The sequence below is a fragment of the Grus americana genome, chromosome 2, assembly GCF_028858705.1.
Source record: "Grus americana isolate bGruAme1 chromosome 2, bGruAme1.mat, whole genome shotgun sequence".
Classification (NCBI taxonomy): Eukaryota; Metazoa; Chordata; class Aves; order Gruiformes; family Gruidae; genus Grus; species Grus americana.
The window spans coordinates 8,774,830-8,789,937 of record NC_072853.1 but is presented as its reverse complement, the minus strand read 5'-3'; the positions used below and the strand labels follow the sequence as shown (position 1 = coordinate 8,789,937).

Sequence of the window (15,108 nt, the reverse complement as noted above, 5' to 3'; positions counted from 1 at the left end):
TAGCCTAGAGAGGGATGCAGACCTGCTCTGGATGGGCTGCAAAGGCATTTATACATCTCAGCGTACCGTACCTGCCAGGGCTCGAGAGGCAGATGGGAGCTACCACCCTCCTAGGCTAGTGGAAGCCTGTTGTCTGTTGACGCAGGCACTATAGCAATAAGAGCAACACAAGCATTTACAACAGCCATTTGTCTGCAAGTTTACGTCTCTTGCAGTAGTTCAGGAAACATCTGTGTGGAACAAGGAAGTTGCTCACTGTTCTAAGTAATTCCACTCTAAGGTGTGAGCTGACAGATTGTCTTAAAGTTATTTTTGACTTGCATACCTCTGACTTAGATTTTCATTTAGCAGCTAATAGGCATAACATAAACATGACAGACAGGCTTTGATGCAGGACTACATACTTCAGAGAGCGGCAAAGATATCTCAGCCACGCTTTGCCTTATTCAGTGGAATTTACACCCATGTTTTAGGCTATATCAATAATTTCAGATCAGTCAAAAATGCAGCTGCTTCTCTTCTTGCAAGCTTGGTTGTACGCAGGCTGTTTAGCAACTATTTTAATAGAAATATTTATATCAAAATTATTAGTACAAAGCTAACTGAGCTTGCATAGCAAGGTTTCATCAGAGTGTCTTGGAAGAGGGGCTGGCTATTAAAAATGACTTCAACTTAAGAAGTGCTCCTAGGTGAAAACAAATAGCTTCTGGATGCCCAGATTAGAGTCATGTTCTATGCCAGCACCATATTGCCTTTGAGAAAAGAAAAAAAAAAAGAAAAAAGAAAAAAGTGTGCTGCAAGGGAAAGACAAGGACAAGGAGGAAGGAAGTTATTTACAGGAGTGCTGTTTCAGATGAGACACTGACAGTCCTGTGTTGCCTTCTGCAAAGTATAGAATATATAGAGGAAACAGAAAATTAATTAAGTCTGGTATGAGAAAGAAAAAAGTTAAAGAAACTTTATATGTAGCATCTGACAGTGTTGAAACACGACAAAAAAATGCATCCTTATTCAGAGTTCCCTCAGCCAGTGCCATGAAAAGCTCCACCAGGTGGTGGGATTAACAGCACTTTAAATTTACTATGGAGCTGGATTTGCTCTTACTCCTTTGCTTTTTAAAGCACATTTCTGCTTCACCACACTTTTGAAAATACTTCGAAAAGAAGCTCCTAATAAAAACGTATTACTATTATCATTTAACAGCAGCATTTGCAGTGTACTTGGCATAAAAGATGCTGTTATAATCTAAAAGATGGAACGGCCATCTGCATGGCTGTAACTTCCCCTCAAATTACTCCCAGTTTTACTTAAACAAAAAAAGGAAATTGATAAGCAGATACAAAGTCTTAAATAAAATGATGTTTAGTTTTAAAAGCTACCTTCCTCAATTGAGATGCCATCACCATTATTAATATCATCAAGTTTGGAAGAAAAACTGCAAACAAGGCTGCAAGTTCCTTTCTGGTCGGGATGTGTGAAAAAAAATCATACAAACAGGGCAACTCGCTGTCTCCACTGCACAGTCAGGCTGTGCACCAAGTGAGCGAGCCAAAAGAATAAGGAATTGGATTTTTGTCTTCTTTTGCTCTTTCAGAGACTATGCTCTTAGGTGCTACTAGCAGAAAGGTAAAATAAATGTATATTAGACAGAAGTGTACTTTAAAAATCTAGTGGTAGTTTTAAAGCTGGTTTGGCAGGATTGTAGAGCAGGACTTTGTCTTGGTTGAGGTACGGATTTAAACCTGCTGCAGCTGAAACGTTATCCTACAGCAGCACCAAAATAGAGTAAATGAAGTGAGAAATTGGTAGAGGAACAGAGCGCCAAATTCACCATAGACCTATGCTGGTGTTTTGTTGTTTCCAGGATAATCAAGAAAACAGGTACCTTCAACTAATAAACAAATCCACTTTTTTTTATTCACATCCAACTGTTCTCTCCTCCACCCGAACATGTGTTCAAACTGATTAAAAACTGTCAGGTTTTACAGACGAGCCCAAAAGACCTCAGCACAGCCATGTCCTGCAGATAACCAAAGGCAGGAAAGAGGACCCGGGGCCAAGTCCAACTTCTAACATGAGAGCAGCTCTGTCGAGGCATTATGACCAGTGGGTATATCACCACCGGCTTTAGTTCGAGCCAGAAAAATTGAGGAGGGTTGAACATATCGGCTGCAGAAGGCACTGGCTGGCATGGGACGCTATGGATGTAGCAATCCAAGTATTTCAAAGCAGATGCTTCACACAGAGCCACCCCTCCAGCTAAAACCATGTAAATAATATACAGGAGGAGTGCGCTGCTAATTGAGTATCTTCAGAACTGCCAAGAGGCAGGAAGACTCCAGTTAAAGGCTCTTCATTTTAACTTATGTCACTGAAGAGCACCAAGGTAAATGAACTCCTGAGGACAGGATCAAAGTAGAATAGGGACTTTCTTTTTTATATCCTTGAATTTCCTGTCTCTTTTCCACACTGAAATTTAATTTCCTTTTCAAAGAGAGCTTTTGGAGCTTATGAAAATTGACCCAAAAGATTACAAGGGCTTTGTCACCCTTCCAATCTCTCTGAAAGATCCATAATTAGGGAGGTTTTTCCTTTAACATGCGTGCCCAGCAGGCAAATATATAATTCAGACTTACAATTACATGAATGAGTTATTTCAGTGTATTGGATACATACAAACCCAACCTTTACAAAGAGTTGAAAAATCTTGTGTGTCTCAAACAAGTAAATATGCATCAAGGCTTTTTTTTTTTTACCAGTTTGTTTTCATTTATGCCAAAACTAAAATCAATCACAGTAAGGACCTGGGATGTACATTCGCTATAGAGACAAATCTATCAAGTACAATAAAAACACACCTAACAACCAAACTGCTGACCTCAAAGATTAGTTATTTATACTCCACTGGAAATTAATTCTGCAAGCAAAGATGTTCAAGCAGCTACCTAAGCTAGTCTGCTTTTTTTCCCCTCTAACAGAGTAATACTGGCTTTCCTCTCTCACCGCACAGCCTACCCAAGGGCAAAAAAAAAAAAAAAAAAAAAATACAATAAAAAAAATCAGGGTGCAGAACTCCACCAAGCTGCTCCCTCCCGCTGCTCCTCGCCTGCCAGCGCCCACCCTGCACCAGAACCGCTCCTCCACGCAGGACACGGGGCAGGACCGGTCCCCCGTGGACCGGGGGATGCCGTGGGGCAGTCTGCGGGGGGGAGGGGGGGAAGTGTGTCGCGTCCCCCCGCTTTGAGCGCACGGTGCTGCACGGGCATCGCCCGAAGGCGCGCCTTGTTCCGGAGCCCACCTCGGCACCCGCAGCCTCTCCCTCTGCCCCCCTCCACCCGGGAAATCCCGGCTGGATGGGGCGAAGCCTCCCCGCTCCGGAGTGCCGGGGCACCCGCCGGAGGATGCTACAAGCTCCGCCACAGCCAGGGCCACCCCCTGCTTCTAAAGAATAATAATTTAAAAAAAAAAAAACCACACCACAAAACCCCACGAGTTAACAGCCGAATGAGGAGCTGGAAGGGAGGGGGAGGCTCCCACCGTGCCTTTTGCAGCATGGGGGAGCGGGAGGATTTACAGGTAAGCGGGGAGGAAGGCGGAGGAGGAGAGAGGAGGCGGGGGGGGGGTCCCGCGGTACTCACAGCAGGGCGCGGGGGGCCGGCGGGCCGCCAAGCCCCATAGCCAGGGAAGGGCGAGCGGTCGCTGCTGCTGTTGCTGCCTCTCTGCCTGCCTGCGCTGCCCGCGGAGCGTCTCCGGGCGCCCCGTCCCTCCCCTTCCCTCCCCGGCAGGGCTTCCTGCCCGCTCATATAGCGCGCCCCCAGCCACGTGGACGGCGCCGGGGCCCCCGCCAGCTCCTCCTCGGAGCCGGGCAGGGCGGTGCCGGGCGGCCCCCCCCCCCCCCCGTTCCCTCCACCGGCCCCGGGCCGTCTGCGCCGGGCTGCGCGTCCGCGGGGGCTGCGCGACTGCGAGGTGCGCGACGCGCCCGTCCGGGCTGCGGCCGTCCCCGGGGGGCGTTGGGAGGGGTCAGGGCCGCCAACCCAAACTTCCCCCTGAGCTGCGCCGGGATGAGTTCCCTGCTCTCGACATGACCTCCCCAGAGGGCACCGCCCAGAAATACCTGTGTCCTCACCCCCACCCCGAAACTCCTGTCGCTGAAATTGGGCTGTGCGGGTCCCAGAGGTGATCACAGCAGGGAAAGTGAAAAGAAATTCGGTGCTTCTCAGAGGAGAAAACGTATGTTGCATCACTAATAACAATGAAAAACAGCACACGGTAAATAATATCTTCTTTCGGTCCAGCATCAGACATTTTTAAGGTGACTATAAAAAGCTGTAGAATTAAAAAGAATACAGTATCATTAAAGAATACCCCAGACAGATAAATTCAACTGACAAAGAGTCTGCTAAAACTATTTAACAACATAATGCTGGCTTTTTTAGTGTTGATGTGTAAAGACTGGAGCCAACAGGAGAAGTGGGGAGGTTGTAGCACCTCCAAAGCAGCACATGGTCTCTCTGGTCTTCTCTCCAGTCCTCCCGCAGGCAGCGTAACGTGCGCAGCGAACATCCACAGCACATATCAGGGCAGAGAACGTATTCCTGAGCTCTGAAAAACATGCTCCTTAATGCTGGACAGCCGGTGCATAACTCCCTTTGTAGAGCGGATGAGTTTATAGGTTATTAATCTACTTACTGAAACTGCCCACGTTGTTGGTGTGTTACATCCAGCACAAAATACTTCCACTGGAAACTGTAACGCGCTACGTAGGAGCTGTAAGTCATCAATCATCACTGAGCTTGTTTCCATAGAGTTATATTAGTAAAAGCTTAAGTGTGAATTTAGGCCGGTATCACATCGTGTACCGCGCTGTGCAGATATTTGCATTTGGGTGCGAGTACCTGTGACAAGCTGAGCTTTCTGCTTAGGACCATAAACCCATACAAAACCTTCAAGGGACTCACCCCGTCACTAAATCCTGCCCCTGGATACTGCAGAGCAACATAGTATTATATCCTTCATAAACAGGGCTTGGAAGGGATTGAATCTAAAGTAATGAGGGTAAAAAACCCCAGGCTGCTTTTACAAGGAATGTATCAACACAAGGAATTACTGTGTGTGGGAAACAGTGTATTAAATAGCTCCTCACTGCTTTTTCCCGGGAGCTGCTTGTCACCTTGTTGGAGGTGGGATAGGGCCCTTGAGGAGCTCAGATTTGATCACCTGTGACAGTTTCCATAACCCTCTCCACTTGATACTCTCATACCTTCAGGCTAATTGAATTTGCTGCTTCATTTCCTTCCTGATGATTGTGGGTGAGTGGGTCTGTTTATGAAGGAATCACTGAGGAACAGCTCACCAGCAAAAGGCTATGCATCAGGTTTGGAGATCTCTCCCAAGCATTTTTGAGGTGATGAAGGGAGTGAGAGGGTGATGAGGGCTCCGAAGAATATCCTATAAAAGCAACAGTGCCTGGGGAAGGAAATTCTGAGCACTCTGCATTTCACTGCCTGTTGTACCACACCTGGTCTATCCATGAGGTTAAGAGAGAAAAAGGATGATTCTAGTAAAACAGGTCATTTCTCATCATACAGTGTATAAATTTTTACTAGTGTGTCTATAGACTGTATCAGGGAAAGCACCCTGCAGTCAGGAGTGTCCTAATTAATGACAATTAATCAAGATGACACTGGAACAGGTTGCCCAGAGAAGTTGTGGAGGCCCCATCCCTGGAAGTTTTCAAGGTCAGGCTGGATGGGGCTTCGGGCAACCTGGTCTAGTGGAGGGTGTCCCTTCCCATGTCTGGGGGGTTGGAACTAGATGGTCTTTGAGGTCCCTTCCAACCCAAACCATTCTATGATTCTGTGATTCTATGACTGCAGAATAGGAGGGTACTTGCCCTGGGGATGCCTCAGGGAGGTGTGACACAGTGATACGGATGCAGCATGGAGAAGTTACTCAGGTCTCTGCCAGTGCTTGGCTGAGCCAGGAACAGAGAACAAGACCAAATCTTCCTGAAACAGCAAGAATGGAACCTATTTCTCTTCATTATACTAAGGTTACACTCAGTTAACTCCTTTAGATGCTCTCAGCTTCACCGATGCACCCCAATGAGCGTGCAGGTAGCAAGAGCTCTCTGATAATGCCATGGTAATTGCAGCAGGGTCCAACCTGGAGGGTTAGATCTCCTCGCCTTTGTACTGTAGCATTTCCCTAGCAAGTGTCATTTAGATGTTTTTGGGAAGGAATCCAGGATTTGTTTCACAGACAGTATTTCCTCAACAGCTCAGTGAATATGAAATAGTTTGAACTAACCATGCAAATCTCACTTGTCTTCTTATGTAGAAAAACGATATCTATTCTAAACTCTGGGCCAGGGCTTTCAGCTGCTGGTGCGGAATAGCTATGCAGACATCAAAGGAGCTGTATCAGCTTTCACCAAGTGGGGATCCAGCCCTTTATTCCTATTTTAAAATTCAGAAACTCTAAGTAAAGCATTTTTCTCTATATTTTTAAGTAGCCAGTATTTTATTTTACGGCTCTTCGCTCAGTGGTAGAATTGTTTCTTGTAGTCAAAGTTTAAAGGCCCTTCAAGGCTGAAGGAATTAAAAATGAATAATTTAAAGCTGGTCTATGATGCAGAAGTTTTAACATATGTTTTACAGGCCATGCAGAACAATTTCTTTTTGTCTTGTCAGTAGATATTTTACAAACATGCTGTGCTGGAACTGAATCCCTTTTTTATTTAAGACTCAGATTTGAGCCCTCCTATGCATTGACACAGTGGCATGCTGGAGACTACAAGCTGTAACAAAGAAATCATTATCACTGGCACTGATCAGAAAAGAGGAAGAATGAAGCTGTCTCACCGCTTTTTCCTTTTACACACACCAGTACACCAGACATGGGCAGAACTGTGTTTCTCCCATCTCAGAAAGCCTCATCCCAAGGTAGAGACAGAGGAGCTGTAATTTGTTTAACCTAAAGCTACAGAAGACCTGGACTCAGGTGGCGTTGGAGAAGGAGGCGTGAGACTGTGATGCTCACAACGTGTTGGCTTTTGGCTATTTTTGAAGGTTGACTGGAGGTTTTTTTTTTTTTTTTTTTTTTTTGCCAATATCCTGTTAACTTCTTAAACAATGTAGTGTTAGGAATGCCGGCTTAGTCACTCTTGGCAGTTTTAATAGCCAATGATAATTGCTGGAAAATAACCAATGATTCACCTTTTATGGCTTTCATTTCTTGTTCCTTCCTAATGCCTTGCAACAGCAAAGGGAGAAGGCACCTACTGTGCAAATGCTCAAAATCAGCCCGGGTTTCAGCCTTACAGACTGTTTTCCACACTCTTCTTTGTTTTCCTGGATTGTCCAGCTTTTCATTTCTATTTGAAAGTTACTCCAGATTTGCAATTAAAAAGAAATAATTTTGATTATTGTAAAAGCTCTTTGAGTGCCAAACCAATTTCAAGTATTTCAGCCAGACGTAAGGTTAGGCACTGCACTGGGAGAGTGCAGATTTGGGCTTGTGTTTGCTCTCCCCTCATTTGCTCTCCCTTTAGTAGGTAATCTGTCATCTTTCAAACAAGCCAATTGCCATTGTGTCTAGGCCAAGAAGAAGAAGTTAAAATAGAAAATCAGCATTTGGTGTGTATGCGGTTGCCAAGACGCTATTTCTCCTCGCCTGTGTAAATAAATTGTCATTCAGAAATGGTTGGCTTGCTCTAAAAGATGTGCTAAGTTCCACCGTTGCACCGTGCTCCTAATGGGAGGAAAGAGGAGATGATCCAGCAGTGTGGCCAACTAATGGCCCTTCCCCAGCTTCCCCCACTAGTTCTGTCGAAGGGACCCACTCTTTGCACAGGCCAAAATGTCGTTGGGTAATTGCTCTCACAATCGACATAGCGGGAGTGATTTCTGACCTTGCCAGTTATATCCTCAGTCCGGGACCAAGCTCCATGTGGGTGGATCCCTTTAGAGAGTGATTTACTGGTAAGTCTATGTATTTTTATGTAGCTAATCATTCAAGTTTATTATGTATTGTACAGAGACACATTGATGGGCACGACTAGCCGTGAAAGGGATTAAATACTACCAACAAAACTGTATAATCATGAAAATAAGAGTATTGACCACAAGTGGACTCTACACAATTTGTTTATTCTGTTTGATAAGAGAGACGAATGGTCTCCATATATCTTATCTCCACTGAAAAGACAAAAGGTGTTCTCTATTTGAACGTGTAAGAGAGACAGCCCTTATTTTACAGAACTTTAGAAAGCAGTGCATTATACAAAGTAAGAACAAACTTTATAAAGCTGATAAGAACAAATTTTATAAAGCAACTGACATTGCCATAATTGATAGACAGTTTTATCATAGAATCATAGAATCATAGAATGGTTTGGGTTGGAAGGGACCTCAAAGATCATCTAGTTCCAACCCCCCTGCCATGGGCAGGGACACCCTCCACTAGACCAGGTTGCCCAAAGCCCCATCCAACCTGGCCTTGAACACTTCCGGGGATGGGGCATCCACAGCTTCTCTGGGCAACCTCTTCCAGGGCCTCACCACTCTAACAGTAAAGAATTTCTTCCTAGTATCTAATCTAAATCTACTCTCTTTTAGCTTAAGCCCATTATCTTGTCCAGTTTGGTCTTCTTGGATTTTTTTTTTTTGCAGACAACACCCTACACTTCTGACAGATGTTGCAGAACTGTGATAGTCTCCCCTGATCCAAAGCCTACTCAAGGCAACTAGTAAGAGCTCAGAGGTTTAAAACTGGCTTTTAGATCACATCCTCAGCCTCCGTACTTCACAGAATCAGACTCTGGCACTGAGGTGCATTAAAAGCAAAGAGAAAAGAAACAAAAAAGCATACAACATCCATCCCTGGTTCCTCTCAGAGTTCAAACAGCAAGGAGCTGCAAGAACTCGGTGGTACTGACATACAGCCAGCGCTCTCAGCATCTGCTTCGCAGCACCTAGGTGCAGGTTTGCATCTGAGAGAGCTTTGACATCTGAGCAGCATTTCTTTTGAGGCCAAACTATTGCACACAGACATGTTTTTACCTTCTAGGACTCATTAGTGCAGTATACAAGAGTGTCTGCTGTGGATGAAGGTTATGATATGGCACAACCTGCTCTCAAAAAATATCTGAGAAAGTCAGAAAACCTTTCTGTATTGCGGCACATAAAAACTCACAGTAAACACCAAAAGCTCCATTTGCAGAAATATTCAGCAAATCTGGAGCTCAAGCAAACTCACATAAAAACCAATCCAAGCTATGTAATGCTTTTGTACTCTTAGATAAACGCAGTTTTTCTATAAGGACAATATAAAGCCTGAGAGGAATAATAAACACTAAATAAGAATAAAACACGGTGAGGACATTAAAATAGATAAAACCATAGTACCTCTATCAGGATACAGAAAGTTAAATTCACATGAGAACATTCATCAGTGTTGTGGTTTAACCCCAGCTGGTAACTAAGCACCACGCAGCCGCTTGCTCACTCCTCCCCCTGCGGCACCATGGGGGAGACAATCAGAAGAGTAACAGTGAGAAAACTCGTGGGTTGAGATAAAGACAGTTTAATGGGTAAAGCAAAAGCTGCGCACACAAGCAAAGCAAAACAAGGAATTCATTCACCACTTCGCATCGGCAGGCAGGTGTTCAGCCATCTCCAGGAAAGCAGGGCTCCGTCACACTTTACTTGGGAAGACAAACACCATCACTTCAAACGTCCCCCCCTTCCTTCTTCTTCTTCCCCCAGCTTTATATGCTGAACATGACGCCATATGGTATGGCATATCCCTTTGGTCAGTTGGGGTCAGCTGTCCTGACTGTGTCCCCTCCCAACTCCTTGTGCACTCCCAGCTACTCGCTGGTGGGGTGGGGTGAGGACCAGAAAAGGCCTTGGCTCTGTGTAAGCACTGCCCAGCAGTAATGAAAACATCCCTGTGTTATCAACACTGTTTCCAGCACAAATCGAAGACACAGCCCCATACCAGCTGCTATGAAGAAAATTAACTCTATCCCAGCCAGAACCAGCAGATTCTCCACCCCTTATTCCATAGCATTCACGTCATGCTCAGGTACCACACTATCCAATACCACCTCATCAACCACCGCCACCCTCTCCATCCTTTGATATAATACAAAGATATCATTCCCTTTGTCTATGGACCACCACTATGAAATGTCTTTAAAATGTCCATAAATGTCCACAAAATGTCCAATGACTTCATTTAGCCCATGGCTTTGAGCTCCATCTGTTATGGTGGTCACCCAGGACAGGAGAAGTGGTGTGTTGCGTGGAGTTACTGGGCACCAAAGCCAACTCAGGTTGGGTCACTGTTGCACTTGCACTGCTTCTTGTGAGCCTTGTCCTCCATTGGTTCAGGTGGTTCCTGCTGTAATAATTCCTGTAACATGCAACTCAAATTACGGGTTACAACAATTTGAAGGTATTTCCATTACAATCTCCACCCCTGGTCCCTTTGGACCAGACCAATTGGCCCTCAATAATTTCCTGCAGAACAAACAAATGGCATAAGCACATGAAATGAGGATGACAGTAAATAACTATAGTGCAAAGAGAGACAGATATGGTATACTTTCTAGGTGTTTCATACACATGTAGCATGTTCAATCTCCACAACATAAATGATCCTTCTTGACAGTTCAAGCGTCACCTATGACGTCACAACAGTAAAATTCTCTTGATTTACCTTTGTACATCTTGATCCCATAGAGTCTTGAGTACCATCTATTCCCAGCTGCTTCACCTGAAAATCCTCAGCTTTTCCCAAGCAAAGACTTGAATATGCGTGCATTAACTGGTTGCAAAGTTATTAGCATCATTTCATTTTATTGCATTTCAGCTGTCCCCCCAGGATAGTCAGGAATAAACCGGAAGAAGTCAGACTTAGGCTCAGAGAATAAACATTGTTGATTAGGTTGAAGTGTCTATTAGGCTTGTGTTTGAGTTTCCAGCCCACATGAAGAATCGCAAGCATAGCCTGTTAAAGAAACATTTTGACAAGAATGCATTTTTCTGTGGCTCAAACAAAATAAATATAGTAACACAGAAGAACCTTTTCGAAGTCAGGCTTACGTGCTTGTCTGATCAGCACCAGCTAACCGTTTCATCTCTTTTGAATGTCAAAGAAGCACACAAGCTGTGCCACCGTGCAGTTTTCAAGATAAATGTTTTTCCTCAAAGGACATCTCACACATACCAAGGGCTGTACATGCTGCATTAAGTTAAACACACTAACAAAACAAAATACTAATTGCATGTGGAAGTCATCCCTTGGGAAAAATATGAGGAAAATGATGGACCACACCTGGCAGATGTTAGTCATATTGCTTAATTTTGTATGGAAAGGCATTTGTGTCAAATGGTAGAAAAGCAATATAACGAGCTAGATAGGGTAGAAAAGTTTTTTTCTTGCCAGATATAAAGGTTAAAATAATATTGTGCAGTACCTTCCAGCTAGTGGGACTGTCTGGGCAAGGATAAATGGTGTGGGCAGAGTCCCTCCAGGAAGGGATGGTGAGCAGTTGTGCTGGGGTGTCCTGGTTCTGGCAAGGATAGAGTTAATTACACAAGGAGCCAGGACAGGTGAGCCAAGCTGGCCGGGGGCTATTCCATACCATGTGACGTCATGCTTACCATAAAAGGGGGCTAGGCGGGCAGGGGCGGGTTCGGCGTGGCTGTGGGACGGGCTGAGCATCCAATCAGTTGGTCCTGGGATTGGATCGGTAAATTGTTCTCTGTTACCACCCATTGTGAATATCTGTTATCAGTACTGTTGTTGATTGTTTTCTCTCTCCCTTGCTGTCCCAGTAACCTGCCCTTATCCCAACCCTCGAGGCTTTGCCGTTTTTCCGTTCTCCTCCCCATCCCTCCGGGGGAGGGGTGAGCGAGCGGCACGTGGTGCTCAGCTGCTGACTGGGGCTAAACCACGTCATGGGGTAATGCTGAAATCTGCTGTTAACCCACAGCTTGGAGTTTGGTATAGGACAGATTATCTGAGATGTTACTAGATGAAAAAAAAAAAGGTCTAGAAATAAATTTCTTAGATATAGACTGGAAAATACTTAGGTCACATTATTTCTGTGTGCAAAAACTAGCAGAATAATTCACTAAAGCAGAACAAAGTCACCTGTAATGCTGTTTTAGATCTGCTATTAACAAACCCATGGTAAGAGAAGAGCTTGTCATCAAAGATGTCTTTGGAGTAACTGATCATGACTTTTTTTCCACTTAAGTTGCGTGGTGAGATAAAGAAAAGCAAGACTATAGCTACAGTTTCCCAATTTTAGAGGAGCAAAGTTGGGTAAACTAAGGTATTGTCTAAATGACTAGAGACAAGAGCTGGACAAAAGATTTCTAAGACTTGAAAATGGTCTTTCTGTAAACCAGACAGGTGCTACACTCAGAACACAACCTACATCTAAGAAATTAAAAAAAAAAAAAGTTATTTAGAAAACCAGAGAAAAATTAACCTAAGCTTAATACAGTTTGATTTCTTAGTGTAAATTTGGAAAGAGAAATTAAGATCTGGAGATAAATACAAAATGGGATAAAATGCAAACCTATGCTTACCAGAGAGAGATTAAAGAAGATTAATTTGTAAGTTTATTTGAGACAAGAAGTGATTCTCAGAGAAAGATGAATGTAGTAGATTGTATTTGCCTGGTCTTTGATTAAGCAGATGAATGGTGCTACTCAGACAATTGGCTGTTTTCTTGGAAGCTGAGGGTGGTACAAGGCTTGTGGTCCAAAGTCCACGTGTAGTTTCAAATGCTGCATAGCACATGTCCATGCTATCACAGAGGCAGAAGGGTGTCTTGTCATTCAAGTCAAGCTAATGGATAAGCCTGCCACCCAGGAAGACGAGATAGCCAGCCAAGGCATAGCTCTTGGGTGTGTAGGAAGAGTTACCTAGGCTGGGGGATTACCTGCTTCATAGCTGGAAAGCAGTCAGCAAATTTGAGGGAGTTATCAAGGTGCACTTTAGACCAAGGTAAGTGAGGAGAACTTCACCCTTAGGAAAGAATGAAACCATCTGCCTTGAGATAAGAGCTCTTTACTTGCTTGCAGTTGATGAGAGGTGCATTGGGTCTGGCTGAGATAAAGTTAATTTTCCCCACAGCAGCCCCATAGTGCTGTGCATCAGGAGCCAGGAAGGTGTTTTGGCTACTGCTGAGAGTGCTGGCACAGCATCATCAAGGCTGTCTCTCCAACATTTCTGCCCCCCATCAGCAATAGGCTGGGAGTGGGCGAGATCTTGGGAGGGGACGTAGGTGGGACAGCTGACCCAAACTGACCACAGGGATATTCCATATCATATGACGTCTGCTCAGCAATAAAAGCTGAGAGAAAGGAGGAGGAAGGGGGGGCATTTGTTATTTACAACGTTTGTCTTCCAGAGTAACCGCTACATGTACTCAAGCTCTGCTTCCCGGGAAATGGCCAGACATCGCCTGCTGATGGGAAGCAGAGAATACATTTTTTGTTTTCCTTTGCTTCTGTGCATGGCCTTTTGCTTTTGCTTTATTAAACTACCTTTATCTTGACCCATGAGTTTTTCCACCTTTTCTCCCCGCTTGCCCTGCTGAGGAAAGCAGCTTGGTGGGCACCTGGCTTCCAGCCAAGGTAAACCCACCACAATGGGAAATATTGTGGTATATAAGATGACTCTAAGCTGCCAGTAGGATGAAGCCGTGAAATGGGCAAATGAGATTTGCTCAGCCTTGCAAAATGAAAGCTGAGGGGGAATCCGATTGCTGTCAATTGATTGGGAATTAAATGTCAGGGAAGGGGGAAAATATATAGCAGTTAAAGGAGGAATGAATATTAGCTGTGGGTGGATTTATTCAGGCTGTAAATTAAAATAATGTTACTATCATACAAAAATACAAAAAGATGCAAGAAAGCCTCCTGTGGAGAAGGGAGAACAAATCCTCCAATGTTTACATATAGGTCTTGATGCATTCTTGGAGAATATTTTATATGGTTTCCTGTATGAGAAAACAACCTGCCTTAATGAATTAGACCTACACCTCCTTAAATAAGGAAATGTAGCTTGATGTCGCATATGCTTAAAGATATAAATCACTAGCAGGTGGCACCAGTTTTATTGCTCTAAATGGAGTAAGAAACAAAGACATTAAACAGACTGGCAGAGGTTCTGCTGGCCCTAGCAAGGGCCACCATCCAGGACCCATTCTTAACCTCCCTGATGGGCAAGGGGATGCCTGGTTTGGTCCTACAAGAATGTTGAGGTTATAACCAGCCCAAAGAAGGCTGGAAATAGGGAGCTCCTTGTCATGGGAAGTGCTGTTGAGATCTGGTATTATTAATATGTTCACACAATTAGTCACATACTATGCAATGTTAAAGTTTGCCACAGATAAACTGTTCCAAAATGCAGTTTCTAATGATTTGCTTTTGGGTGGAGGAAGGATTTTTCATTAAGAAAAAAAAAGAAGATAGCCAGTATAGCACAATAGTGTTTCCACAGCATAACATGAGCTACTGTTCTGTTTCCTCTGTTACTGGTAGTTTGTGTCATCAAATGTACTTTTGATCTTTTTCCTTACTTAAATCGTACTTTGAGTATTTTGAGAAGTCAAAATAAGTTTTGATCGAGATACATGGGGGAAAAACCTGCTGTGAAACAGGCTGACATCCCAGTTTCATCACTGTTAATTAAATAGGATATATTTCAAAGTAAGTTTCATGAATTCATACAAGGCTGCAATGCTTTTACAATTGTCCCCATCTTCTACTATTTTTCCCTGGTTGAGAACTCTCCCACACGGCGTGTCTGAGCATTGAAAATTGATCTATCGATAACTTCAGACACAAGGGCTCCATTCTCAGCTAGTATAAATCAGCTTTTTGGTGCCTTCCATAGAACTATGATGATTTATATCATCCAGGGATCAACCTTTACCTTTTATTTTGTAGGACAGTTATTGTATCTTTCCTTTCTTCTACCATTCACATCATTAAAAGTTCCATCCATGTATTAACCTTGTGTAAAGTACACATCATAGGAACATAGATCATAGGCTAGGAGCTGAAAATATACAGTTGT

At 44.0% G+C, this 15,108-nt stretch overlaps 1 protein-coding gene across 2 annotated transcripts in view; it reads right to left on the bottom strand.

Annotated features, from left to right (window-relative positions):
• Window positions 1-3,780, bottom strand: part of ST3GAL1 (ST3 beta-galactoside alpha-2,3-sialyltransferase 1) — an 80,889-nt gene extending 77,109 nt beyond the window's left edge. For both annotated transcript variants that reach the window (XM_054815204.1, XM_054815203.1), the window contains exon 1: window positions 3,639-3,780. The gene's annotated coding sequence lies outside the window, so the exon portion shown is untranslated. The remainder of the gene's footprint in view (window positions 1-3,638) is intronic.
• Window positions 3,781-15,108: the final 11,328 nt, after the last annotated feature.